Source organism: Engystomops pustulosus, chromosome 6, assembly GCF_040894005.1.
Source record: "Engystomops pustulosus chromosome 6, aEngPut4.maternal, whole genome shotgun sequence".
Classification (NCBI taxonomy): domain Eukaryota; kingdom Metazoa; phylum Chordata; class Amphibia; order Anura; family Leptodactylidae; genus Engystomops; species Engystomops pustulosus.
In genome coordinates this window covers 107,523,725-107,538,025 of record NC_092416.1, presented here as the reverse complement: position 1 = coordinate 107,538,025, position 14,301 = coordinate 107,523,725, and the positions used below count along the sequence as shown (strand labels likewise).

The following is a 14,301-nucleotide window of genomic DNA, read 5'->3' as shown; positions in this document are numbered from 1 at the left end:
AAAACCTACCCGTCAGGGTGCTAACTATACAAATAGTCCACTAACTCACACTAAACAAAGATCACGTGGCTGCTCCAGACACACAGGTCAGAGCTGTGTCCTCTCAGCCTCCTTCCACAGAGAGACAACCCACTCAACTCTGCTGAGTCATTTTATCCAGGCTAATTAGGCTGTTCCCATCACCTGTGTCCAAGGTGCTGGACAAACCCACCTCAGCACTAAGGCCTTGCATAGAAGCAAAACCTAGGGGAAACATACCGCCCATCCACAGTTAACCCCTTCAGTGTCTCACAATATATATATATATATATATATACGTATATATATATATATATATATATATATATATATATATATATATAAAAAAAGAGAGTTCACAGCGGCACTGCTTAACAAATATGGTTGGGTGCACGCTCAAACGGGCCGGCTAGGTCCCACAGTCCATATAAAATAGAAAAATAGGCGGCACTCCAATGTTGTGGGGATAAATCAAGTGGTTTTTATTCCCAAGTTGCTACGTTTCGGCCTCGTCCGAAGCCTTTCTCAAGCAATTATCAGGGTGCATAAGGTTTCCATATATAGGAAGTGGTTTATAACATGGGTGGAGCATAAGTATCCAATGCATACATAACAGTATATAGAGCAGTGAATATTTACAGTGTACATAGTCCAAGTGTTTACAATCCAAGGTGTACAGGTGAAGTGACTGACATACACTCACATTGCGATCCTGTTCATAAAAATAGCGTTCTCCTTTTCCTTCTGCGCATGTACAGGTGACGCTCACAGGGATTCACCAATCAGCATTAAATAAGCGATTACGCCCATCTAGTATACCCCACCTACTTATTCGCATCCATGGTAGCCTAGTCGCGCGTGGTATCTTGGCTATCCGCGTCACTTCCGGTCCGTCATAGGGTCTCACACGTGAGGCCTGATGTCACAGACACGTGACATATTTTCGGACATGCGCAGAGTCATACCTGGTGTGCGAGCACCATTTTGCTTTTGGGTAGGTAACGGGGTAGTATTCCTAACTAAAAGAGGTAAGTCTACCAGGCGAAGACATTGGTGAAGTCCCCGAATAGTCTCCAAGGCTTCTACTCCGTCTATTTACACCTTTGGGACAGCCTCTATGTATATTAATCTAAAGGCTGATACATGTGAGTCCCCGGTGCTCACCCTTATCGGCAGTATAGGAGAATCTTTTGTTGAAAAATATAAATAAAAATTCTGTTCAAAGCAATCGATGATTAAAGCATAAACTACAGAACAGGATCGCTTCAGTGTTCCACAATTTCAGTTGTATTTTTCTTTCTGAAATAGAGTAAAAACATGTCAATAGTGTGATCATACAATTTTACATCAACTATAAAAGTTTACTAATGCACATCCCTTACACAGAGGGTTCGTAGTTACAAATCCAGTGGAGACAAAAGAGGGGAAAGTCAACTCAATGTCTAACTCCCGACAAAGAAAAATCCACATTTAAACCTTTCGGTTTCAAAGTGTCTAATTTATAAATCCACTCTAGTTCTCTACGTTTTAAGATCGCCTGTCTGTCACCTCCCCGTCTCAGTGGTGGTATATGGTCCAATAAACAAAATCTTAGTTGTCCCTCAGTATGTTTTGCTTCAAGGAAATGTCTTGAAACAGGTAAGTCCTTCCTTTTGCTACGTATTGTATATCTATGATGGTTTATTCTGGTCTTAAAATCCCACGTTGTTTCACCTACATATAGGAGTTTGCATGGACACATCAAAACATAAATAACAAACCTACTATCGCATTTCAAAAAATGATTTATCTGATAGGATTTATTCGTGACTGGATGTATGAAATTCTCTCCCTTAATCATTAATGTACAGTTAATACAGGAGAGGCAAGGATAGCTGCCTTTGCGTAATCTGCCAGTTAGTGTGGCTTGTCTCGTTTTTCTCAAGGGTCCAACATCAGCCTTGACTAGGTAGTCCTTGAGATTTTTAGATCTTTTATAAGACAATAAAGGGGGGTTCCTGAATTCTTCAATCTCAGGGTCACAACTTTCCAGTATATGCCAGTGTTTGCGAACAATCCTGGCCACATCTGGACTTTCATTTGTATACGTTGAGATAAACGGTATTCTTTTTATATTTCTTGGGGGAACTGTCTTTTTATGTATTAAGGATTCCCTATCTAGTTCTTTCACTTTAATTCTATTCTTCATAATGGTAGTCATAGGGTATCCTCTTTCCTTAAATTTACTGGTCATTTTATCTAATTGAGTGTCCAACTGTTCCTCACAGCTTACTATTCTTTTAACTCTTAGTAGCTGGCTGAACGGAAGTGAATTAACCATGGGTCTTGGGTGATGACTCTCATATCTTAATAATTGATTTCTGTCAGTCGGTTTTGTAAACAAATCAGTCTTCAATGTCATATTGTCAATCATAACAGACACGTCCAAGAACTGTATATTCGTTCTCGATTTAACCATCGTAAATTTCACATCTCTGTCAATCGTGTTTAAATATTCAAAGAACGATTGTAATTCCACATCCGTACCCAGCCATAAGAGGAAGACATCGTCTATGTATCTCCACCACCGGGCAACTAGGCCAAAGTGGTGGGACACATAGACGAAATCCTCCTCTAGAAAAGACATATAAATATTTGCATATGTGGGGGCCGAATAAAAAATAATTATTATGTAATACCAAAGATAACAGAGCAATTATCAACATCCGGCATTTCTCTGAGTATTCAGAAGTTTCCAGTTTCTTGGTCACAGCCCTGATCCCCTGCTCATGGGAAATCGAGGTATATAATGAAGTGACGTCAAACGAGACAAGTGTAACTCTCCCCCAATCAATATCTCCTATGTTGTTTAATTTAGACAAAAAATCTGACGTACAGGCAGATCCTGTATTAACTGTACATTAATGATTAAGGGAGAGAATTTCATACATCCAGTCACGAATAAATCCTATCAGATAAATCATTTTTTGAAATGCGATAGTAGGTTTGTTATTTATGTTTTGATGTGTCCATGCAAACTCCTATATGTAGGTGAAACAACGTGGGATTTTAAGACCAGAATAAACCATCATAGATATACAATACGTAGCAAAAGGAAGGACTTACCTGTTTCAAGACATTTCCTTGAAGCAAAACATACTGAGGGACAACTAAGATTTTGTTTATTGGACCATATACCACCACTGAGACGGGGAGGTGACAGACAGGCGATCTTAAAACGTAGAGAACTAGAGTGGATTTATAAATTAGACACTTTGAAACCGAAAGGTTTAAATGTGGATTTTTCTTTGTCGGGAGTTAGACATTGAGTTGACTTTCCCCTCTTTTGTCTCCACTGGATTTGTAACTACGAACCCTCTGTGTAAGGGATGTGCATTAATAAACTTTTATAGTTGATGTAAAATTGTATGATCACACTATTGACATGTTTTTACTCTATTTCAGAAAGAAAAATACAACTGAAATTGTGGAACACTGAAGCGATCCTGTTCTGTAGTTTATGCTTTAATCATCGATTGCTTTGAACAGAATTTTTATTTATATTTTTCAACAAAAGATTCTCCTATACTGCCGATAAGGGTGAGCACCGGGGACTCACATGTATCAGCCTTTAGATTAATATACATAGAGGCTGTCCCAAAGGTGTAAATAGACGGAGTAGAAGCCTTGGAGACTATTCGGGGACTTCACCAATGTCTTCGCCTGGTAGACTTACCTCTTTTAGTTAGGAATACTACCCCGTTACCTACCCAAAAGCAAAATGGCGCCCGCACACCAGGTATGACTCTGCGCATGTCCGAAAATATGTCACGTGTCTGTGACGTCAGGCCTCACGTGTGAGACCCTATGACGGACCGGAAGTGACGCGGATAGCCAAGATACCACGCGCGACTAGGCTACCATGGATGCGAATAAGTAGGTGGGGTATACTAGATGGGCGTAATCGCTTATTTAATGCCGATTGGTGAATCCCTGTGAGTGTCACCTGTACATGCGCAGAAGGAAAAGGAGAACGCTATTTTTATGAACAGGATCGCAATGTGAGTGTATGTCAGTCACTTCACCTGTACACCTTGGATTGTAAACACTTGGACTATGTACACTGTAAATATTCACTGCTCTATATACTGTTATGTATGCATTGGATGATATTCAATCACTGTTTTTATATATATTATAACACTTTTTGTATACTTATGCTCCACCCATATTAGAATATAACAAACAGAAAAGCCAGCTCACCAATTCGCCCTTCCTTGCAGTCCTCCAGGTGCACGGGTATACGTGTAAGCCCACACGAACATAGAAAATTTAAACAGCACAGGATTCCAGCACTTTCACAGAGGACGCTTGTAGTATTTCAAGTTCTTTATTCCATCAAAAAAGGTCACAGCAGATGCAGCATATAGACACAAACAGATCAACGCGTTTCGTCCGGTTAGGACTAAGTCATGATCCCGCGGGATCATGACTAAGTCCTAACCGGACGAAACGCGTTGATCTGTTTGTGTCTATATGCTGCATCTGCTGTGACCTTTTTTGATGGAATAAAGAACTTGAAATACTACAAGCGTCCTCTGTGAAAGTGCTGGAATCCTGTGCTGTTTAAATTTTCTATGCTCCACCCATGTTATAAACCACTTCCTATATATGGAAACCTTATATATATACATATATATATACGTATATATATATATATATATATATATACACATATATATATATATAATTATTTGATGCCTTTTCTTTATTTCTATTTTTCAGATCTGGGTATGCTGTTTCATACTTCGCCTGATTCGGTGGACTACATCAATGACCTGGATTATGTTTTTTAATAAAATGGTTAACAAGGGGTTGTTGGGGAGTTTTTATTTTAATAAAATATATTTCTTCGTGTGTTTTTTTTTCTACTCAAAACTTGCCTTAGTAATGGTGCTGTCTAATAGACGGCGCCCATTACTAGGAGCGGGGCCTAGTGTTAGCCGGTAAAAAAGGCTTAACAGTAACCCCCTAATCATTACCCTGGTACCCACCGCCACCAGGGGTGCCAGGAAGAGCTGGGTACAATCCAGAACTTGACCATCTATAGATGGTCAGGTGCTGGGGCGGCTGCAGGCTGGTATTATTGGGCTGTGATGGCCCTATATCAATGGGCACTCACACCCCAGTAATGTCAGGGTGCTGCTGCTGTATTGTATCTGGCTGGTTATGAAAATGAGGGGGAACCCCACGTCATTTTTTTTTAAAACTTGTTTTACAAAAAGGGTATGGAGACTCATTTTCTATAACCAGCTAGATACAATACAGCTGCAGCACCCTGATATTATTTGAATTTGAGCACCCACTGTTTTTGGGCAGAGCCCAATACCAGCCTGCAACCGCCTTAGTACCGGATCATCTGTAGACGGTCAGGTACTGGATTGTATCCAGCTCTTTACAGCACCTCTGTTGGCAGTGGGTACCTGGGTAATGATAAGGGGGTTAATATCAGCCTTTACCAGCTAACACAAGGCCCCAGTCCAGGACCATTACTAAGGCAAGTTTTGAGTTTAAAAAAACAACATTTTTTAGGAAATATTTTTTATTAAAATAAAACCTCCCCGATGCACCCTTGTCAACCATTTTATTAAAACAAACTATCCACATAACTAAAGTACTCCACTTAATAAGGCAAAGTATACAGCATTTACAGATCTGAAAAGCATTTTATAAAAAAGGTTAATAAAAAGAAGTATACGGGCAGTCCCCGGGTTACGTACAAGATAGGTTCCTTGGGTTTGTACTTTAGTTGAATTTGTATGTAAGTCGGAACTGTATATTTTACAATTGTCACTCCAGACAAAATTATTTTTTTGCCCCAGTGGAGTTTCAAAATTTTTTGCTGTAATGGGACCAAAGATTATCAATAAAGCTTCATTACAGACACCGTACAGCTGATCATTGCAGTCTGGGACTATAGTAACATCCAGAGAGCTTCACCAGAGGTCACAGAGGGCAGAGGGGTCCGTCTGTAACTAGGGGTTGTCTGTAAGTCGGGTGTCCTTAAGTAGGGGACCGCCAGTATATGAATACTGTTACTCTTCAATAATCTGTGTTAAGCTTTTAGAGTTCATTAGTTTACTTTCAAATATCGACCAATGAACATTAGTAACCCCTTTGCTTTTTGGCACACAGGAGCCCCATGTTTCAGGACTATTGTTCACTATATTGCATAGACTCCTATGTAGCCATAGGGAGATGAGCATGCGTTAGATGGAGCACATGGACTCTGTTCTGATGTGAAAGAGTTCATGTACACTATCAACCAGTGGAAACAGGCCCGTACGTTGACCTGGCCAAATAGTCACTGCATATGCATATGGAAAGAATTACTCTTAGTCATCAGCTTAAAGCGCATCTGTCTATTCTATGCTGATTTTTAAAAATGAGTTATCCTTATGGTAGACTATGAATATTAAACACCCATTTGCTCAGAGCCATTTTCTTTTTTTCTACTTTCCTAGATTTTATTGTGAAGAGCATTACGTGAAGTGTGAAGGCCAAACAGTGATCAAAACTTGAAGAGAAAAGGAGAAGAGTAAAGCTACGTATCCTACAATCTATAGAGATAGAAGGATCTGGACAAAAGTGAGTATGGCTTACTTTAAAACTATGTATTAACACTATGGGGCAGATTTATCAAGCTGTCTGAAAGTCAGAATATTTGTAGTTGCTCATGGCAACCAATCACAACTCAGCTTTCATTTTACTAGTGCTCATGAATATTTTAAAGGGGAGCTGTGATTTGTTACCATGGGCAACTAGAGATATTCTGACTTTCAGGCAGCTTGATAAATCTGCCCCTATGTATTTGTCCTCAACCAGTGCTGGTAGTGAGCAGCCCAAAGACCACCCAGCCAATGCAGGGACTACCCCACCATGTGTGCAATGTGCAGGTGTTCCTGATAATGGTTTGGTGTTGTTCATGAAATAAGTAGTTAAAACTGGTAGTTTTATTGACAGCTTTGTACTTTCTATATTTCTTTTACAGTTTGAATATACTGTAGGAATCAAATACAGGTAAAAGTTATATCTTTGGATGTTGTGCTGATTGCATTTATAGTCAGTCCCCAGGTTACATAGAAGCTCTAATCTTTAGGTTTTTAAAGGGGTTCTCCCATGAAGGAAAGAAAGGCCCTATCCACGGGATAGGGCCTAACTTGCTAAACATTGGGGGTCTCCGTGCTGAGACCCCCACAGATCTCGAAAACGAGGGGTCCGTCGGATCCCTCCTTGCTCTGTCAGATTAACGGAGCAGACGGCCACGCATGACCGTTCTGCTTGATCAATCGCTATGGAGATCGTGAGCACCTTCGTTTTCGCGATCTGCAGGGGTCTCAGCACTAATAGAGCCTAACTTTCAATCATGGGAAAACACCTTTACGTTGAATTTGTATACAAGTCAGAACTGGTATATTTAGTGTAACTTTAGTTTCCTATAACAATAGGATTTGAAAAATTCATGGTTGAGATGGGAATAAGGATTAAAAATAATGCTTCATTACAGACACCTTACAACCTATGATTGCAGTCTGGGGCTAAAGTTCAAGTAAATTGCCAGAGAGCTTCACCAGAGGTCACAGTGGCCAGAGAACTCATTTATAAGTCAGGTGTTCTTAAGTTGAGGGCTGCCTGTTTGGAAATATCGCACTACGTTGTAAAAAGTGGGGTTGATCTAGCCACTTCAGTATTTATTAGCATGATCTTGGGATAGAAGATTAATATTTAAAGTATCTACCATCAGGATTATGGATTATAAACCAAGTACACTTACAAGCTTTTTATGCCTTTGAAGGCTTCTAAATGAGCCTGAGGGGCTCCACGCTCCATAGAAGTTAAAGGACATCTACCACCAGGATGAAGGATTGTAAACCAAGCACATTGACATACTGGTATGCGCCCCCTCTGGCAGGATCCGCTCTTCTTGTAGCTTCGTATGCCTTTGTTTTAAATAAAAAGAAGTTTTAAAAATTATGCAGATGAGCCTTTGGGGCTCCAAGCTCCATTGACAGCTATAGAGTCTGGAGTCCCAGAGGCTCATTTGTATAATTTGTGAAACCTTTTTGTTGTAAAAACAAGGTCCTAAGAAGCTAAAATAAAAGCAGAACCTATCAGAGGGGGCACTAACCAGTATGTCAGTGTAGTTGGTTTACATATCTTTATCCTGGTGGTAGATTTCCTTTAATGTAGCCTGGAGCCGCTCAGGCTCATTTGCATATTTTAAAGCATATTTTCTTAATCTATGGCATAGGAAGTTAAAAGAAGAGCAGATCTCGATAAAGGGGACACCAGTAAGTAAGTGTATTTGGTTTATAATCCATGATCCTGATCGTAGATTTCCTTTAAATAATGGACGTCCTATGTTTAGCTGCACCATGTAATGTTCACATCGGTCTGAAAACTGGTTTGTACATGCAGATACTACTTTATTGTGGTTAAATACATTGTTTGCATCTACAACTCAGCCTAAAACATATATAATCCCACATCAAAACAGTTGATCTGTTAAACAGTAAAAGACTCTTTAAAATTGAACTGCGCAGTCTTAGATTGTAAAGAATCACATATATTAAAGACCAATATATATCTGGAACTCTGTTTTGCTGACAGGGCACACATATCTCTTCACTATGTCAACTTATCACCATCTCAGTGGCGCTCAAAAGCGTAAAAAAAGAAAGGAAGAGAACTTGAAGAGTCAAAAAATGCAGAAAATAAGTAGCTTTTTTGCCGCCCCTAAACCTGTGGGTGAAAGCATAGTGCATTTATAGCAGATGTAGAGGAGGCAAGTGCAGAAAATTTTCCACTTCCAAATGTTACAACAACCGAGGTGGAGGGGTGTGCCCAGACTAGTAGTGAAGAAAGTATTGAGGATGAGTGTGGTAGAGATATGAGCCAAATACAAGCAATTACTCCCACCTCAAATGAGCCAATCAATTCCACTGCTACCAGTCAAACTGCGAGCACATCTACCAGCAGCATATTAGAAAGTGCTACTGCTTCTGAGTATGTCACCGATAGGGCTAATTATCCTGTAACAATTGCTGACCCAAACGTTAAAAGATTCATTATTTCCCAGGGCCCATGCAGACCCCCTGGCCCGTTCCCTAGAGACAATGACAAAGATAAAAGATGCTTTTCAGAAAAATATTATGATCGAATCACACAAACTGGCCTTAAACTTCCTGTCACATGGTTGGGTTATTCTCCCAAGCTGAATACTGTGTACTGTGAGCCATGCTGGCTGTTTGGGGATCGCAAAAAGCAGGGTTTTGAACCAGCTTGGGCAAAAGGCATCAATAAATGGAAGAGCTTAACCACAAAAATACAATCTCATGAAAGCTCAAATGCTCATGTTGATTCCTGTGTCGTATATGACCAATGGAGGAAGAAGGGCACAATAGATGAGGAAACTGAAAAGCAAATGAGGAGAGAGAAGAACTTTTGGAGGCAAGCCCTACAAAGGATTGTTAATGTGACATTAACTATGGCAATGGCCAATCTTCCATTTCGTGGTCATCGAGAAAATTTGGGGGAAATTAATAATGGAAACTTCCTCTCCATAATACAACTTTTAGCAGATTATGATCCAGTTCTTCATGAACTAATTGAAATGCCCCAAAGATCCATAAAATATCTGAGCCCAAAAATCCAGAACGAGATCATCCAAATTCTTGCGGGACAAGTCCAAAAAGAAATAGTCTCAGACATTCAACAGGCACAGTTTTACTCTATTATAATGGATACTACACAGGACATATCAAAGGTTGATCAGTTGAGCCAGGTTTTCCGGTACGTGTCTGTTGACAGAGCAGAGAATGGAAGAGCAACCAGCGTGAAAATACATGAAGTATTTTTAGGTTTTTATGCTGTAAAAGATCAGAGTGCTGCAGGAATAGAGAAGGATATTAACGCCGGTATAGAGAGCAAAGGCTTGAAATTAAATAAGTGTCGTGGCCAAGGGTACGATGGAGCTGCAACCATGAGTGGCATATACTCTGGAGTGCAAGCGAGGATTGCAGAAAAAGAACCAAATGCTCTTTATGTACACTGTGCAGCACACAATCTTAACTTAGTTCTACAAGATGCAATGGCCAATGTCAAGGAAGTTGCAGGTTTTTTTGATGTAGTACAGAATTTATAAAACGATGGGAAACTCTTTGTTCATTCTCAACTAAATCCACCTTGACATTGAAGAATTGTGCCCTACACGTTGGGCCTCACGCTATGAATCCTTGCTTGCTTTACGTTTTAGTTTTGTTAATGTATTGCAAGCACTATCAAAGATTGTCCTTACCTCTTCAAAAACAAAAGAAAGAGAGGAGGCTGCATCGTTAAAAAAAAAATAGAGTCTTTTCAATTCATATTTTCAATTGTTCTGCAGACAACAATTTTGGAAAAAGTTAATACTGTTTCTAAAGTCTTGCAAGCAAAAAACACTGATTTGTCTGAAGCCTCAAGATTGATTAAGAACATTGCTGACAGTCTTGGGCAATACAGGAATCAGTTTGAGGAAGCAAAACAAATTGCAGTTTCGCTTGCACAGCAGTGGGGCATTTCATCGCAGTTTGAAAAGAAACGAATCCCAAAAGTCAAGCGTCGTTTTGACAAATGGGCAGTTGATGAGAGGTTAAATGATTCAGAAAAACATTTTCAAGTTACAGTTTTTTTACCATGTTTAGATATAGTAACATCTCAGCTTCTAAACAGATTTATGGGAATGGACAAGGTTCTTGGTCGTTTTAATATTATTCAGCCTGCAATGCTTTCATCTGCGTCTGATGATGTTCTTTTCCAAGCTGCATCAAAACTCCAAGAAATCTACCAGGAAGATTTATCATCCAGTTTTCCTGCTCAACTGCTGAATTTTCGGTCTGCATTAGAGGAAGACATTCAGAAGTCATCCTCTATCAGTGATCTGGCTCACCTCCTTCTGGTAGACAATAGTGCCCTTTCTTCTACACTACCGGACGTGTGTGTAGCCTTGCTACTTTTCTTAACACTACCTGTGACAGTAGCTGCTGCTGAAAGATCTTTTTCTAAGCTTAAATTAATAAAAAACTACTTGCGGAGCACCATGTCAGAACAAAGGCTTTCCGGGCTTGCGGTTCTGAGCATAGAAAATGAGAGAGCTAGGAAACTAGACATAGACAGCATTGTGGACACCTTTGCTGAAGTCAAGGCGCGCAGGCGTGTGTTCTAAGAAATTCTCTTCTGTGTAAGTGTAAAGTTATGGGGAGTTGGAAAGTTGTTTAACTACTAACATTTTAAAAGTTTTCTGTTCAACTAACAAAAAGTTTTACTAAAACAGTTCCATGCATGCTTTGTTTTAAGTGACACTTATTGTCAATTTTTGTACTATGCCAGGAATGAATATAAGCAGTGAAACCTTGTTCAGATGATAGCCCAAAGGGGGGTGCTGATCATATAGGGCAGTGGTTCTCAACCTGTGGGTCGTGACCCCAGCAGGGGTCGAACGAGCAAAACACAGGGGTCTAAAGCCTTCGGAGCCACGATTTTATTGTGTTTTTACTGCAAATCGCATGGTTTGGGGTCACCGCAACATGAGTAATTGTATTGCGGGGTCACAGCATTACAAAGGTTGAGGACCACTGATATAGGGGTTTAGCACAACTGTTTTTCTCAGATGACAGGCCAAAATTACATTGAAAACTGATCTTCCAGGGTTGGTCTTCTTACAGGTTATATATTGCAATATATGAAAAACATGCTAAAAATTAAAAAAAAAAGTGAACAAGAATTATGGTCTGTATTGTGGGGTGGACTTAAAGAATTGGTCTTCTGTAAAGGTTACACTGTATATCCTGCCCTTAGGTCTGGTACAATAGTGACAGTATGTCACAAAGACTTCAGGCTCTTGCTGCTCCATTGTGGCGATATAGAGTAGAAAGAAGTCTAAGTCTCTTTTTTTTTTTTTTTTTTTTACTGTGATGACACTTTGGGGCAGATTTATCAAGCTGTCTGAAAGTCAGAATCTTTCTAGTTGCCCATGTTAACCAATCACAGCTCAGCTTACATTTTACCAGTGCTCATGTATATTTTAAAGGGGAGCCTTGATTGGTTGCAATGGACAACTAGAAATATTCTGACTTTCAGACAGCTTGGTAAATCTGTCAGAAACTTTATGGTTATGGAGTGAACAAGCAGAACTTGTGATTTGCTTGCCTACTCCTTTAACAATGAATACAGTTAAAGTAAAACCTCTAATAAATTTTATTTTTGTTGATTTCCCTAGGTTGATCATCCGTTGAAAGTTCTGGTTTTGTTAATGTAAGTTAGAAAACTTGAAATTTATTTTATAATCAATGCTGATTGGAGAAACATGAACAGAATTTGGATTATTTATATATTTTTTTCAGGTTGGCGAGTTTTTCATATAGTTAATATGTTTGAAAAAAACAACATATCTTTTCAGAAGATGCAAACTAGTTGAATATGATACTTCCTGTCCAAGTAAGTTTTGACGAATTACATATAAGATAAGACACAAATTTTTAATAAATTTTATACCATTCTATAATTACAAATAGTTATATAGCTTAATGCAAGATTAACCGCTATCATTTTTGTGCTTAGGTGCTTCCTGCTGCCTTTTAAAGTTAAAATTTATATCAAGCAAGAAGTGATAACACGGTGCTTTGGGTTTCAGGTAAGTTATGATTATGACCTAAGTGATAAAATATGTTAAACTATAAATGCCTTATGTGTTATTCCTGTGTTAGTTACTCTGTATACTTACAATATAAAAACCCTTATATATGTTCAAAATGGGCAGGGAATGGGAAAAGGTGCCGTGGTCATCGGCGAGGTGGGGGGGGGGCAGCCAAAAGTTTGCTATGGGGCCCACTGATTCCTAGTTACGCCACTGATAGGGATACAACATCACATGTGGCACACTTACACTCAGGCTGCCATTCAAAATTATCAAAATTGTTTAGGACAGTAGAACTGTCTCTGAGATGGCCTCGCACTCTTTGGACCAGAGGCTGTAGGTGTACATCCACCCAATCACTCAATCTCTCTCCTAGAGATCCTATTCCTGCTATGATAGGACGTAAGGGTGGGGGAAACATATTTTTGTGAAGCTTTGGTAGCCCATGAAATATGGGAGTTATGAGGTGGGGATTAACCAGATATTTAGCCAGTTTATCATTCAGGGGCCCTAAAGATTGTGCATCTTGTATTAATTTTTCAAAAGCTATTTTGAAATCTGAGGTTGGATTACGGCTTAATTTTCTATATGTTCGTGTGTCATCTAGTAGGCAATAAGCCTTTTTTTTTATATAAACCGGAATCCAAAACCTTTATCATCCCCCCCTTGTCCTCTTGGCGGACCACCACATTCTGATTATTTTTTAGACCCTCTATTGCTTTGTTTTGGGGTGGAGTGAGGTTGCATTTGCTCTCATTTCTCTCTTGTTATTGGTTGAATAATATTTTCAATTCAGTTTCCACTAGGTTTTGGAACTCGTCCATTATTGGAATGAGAGATTTTAAGGGATAGTAGCTTGGATTAGCCAGAGAGAAATGTGAGAAAATGTCAACCCCTTCAATATCTCTGCTTCCTCTTTCTAAATCTTGTAACATTAACAGTTTACATTGCTCTTCAAAATTTAAACTGTTATATACATTTTTCTTTTCTTACATGACACCCATCATCATGAGTTTGATCATCTGCATTGAAAAAATGACGTTTTACCGTTAATAACTGCACACAATTGTTGAAGTCCATCTATTCAATAGATTAAATGATTCTGTTGGTACAAAGTTCATGCTTTTAGAGAATACTAACAATTGATCCTGTGTTAGAACTGCCGGAGACAAAACCGCTACATTGTCCACATTTGAATTTATTTGTGTTGGTTCTTTTTTCTCAGTGTGTAATTTTAACCACTTCCACGTCTCTTTTTCTTGTTGCTTTTTTTCGTCCGTTATTTGACGCTGCTTTTTTGTTTTCTTTCTTTGGAGTAGTTTCATATTCAGAAGTATCTGTGTTTGATTCCATGGACTCTTGTTCTGTTGAGGCAAAGGATTCTTGACATTCACTCTGTGTCGCATTTTTTTGTTTTAGAATGGATTTTGCAGAACAAAGTATCCAGGTTTTTTTTCCTCCAGTCATAGACAAGATTTTTTTCATAATCCTATATATCACGCTGATATTTGAATTATTTTGTGTCTACAATAATTTGTTCCAATTTATTCACATTGTCCTGTGTATCAATA

General features: G+C 39.1%; 1 protein-coding gene and 1 long non-coding RNA gene across 7 annotated transcripts in view; one reads left to right on the top strand and one right to left on the bottom strand.

Annotated features, from left to right (window-relative positions):
• SULF2 (sulfatase 2) overlaps positions 1 to 14,301 on the bottom strand; it is a 696,319-nt gene that overhangs the window by 510,766 nt on the left and 171,252 nt on the right. The gene's annotated exons all lie outside the window — the stretch shown is intronic.
• Positions 6,333 to 12,743, top strand: LOC140065821 (uncharacterized). The gene is made up of 5 exons (XR_011848068.1): positions 6,333 to 6,645; positions 7,049 to 7,077; positions 12,314 to 12,348; positions 12,438 to 12,531; positions 12,655 to 12,743. It is a non-coding gene; the product is annotated as an uncharacterized lncRNA (long non-coding RNA).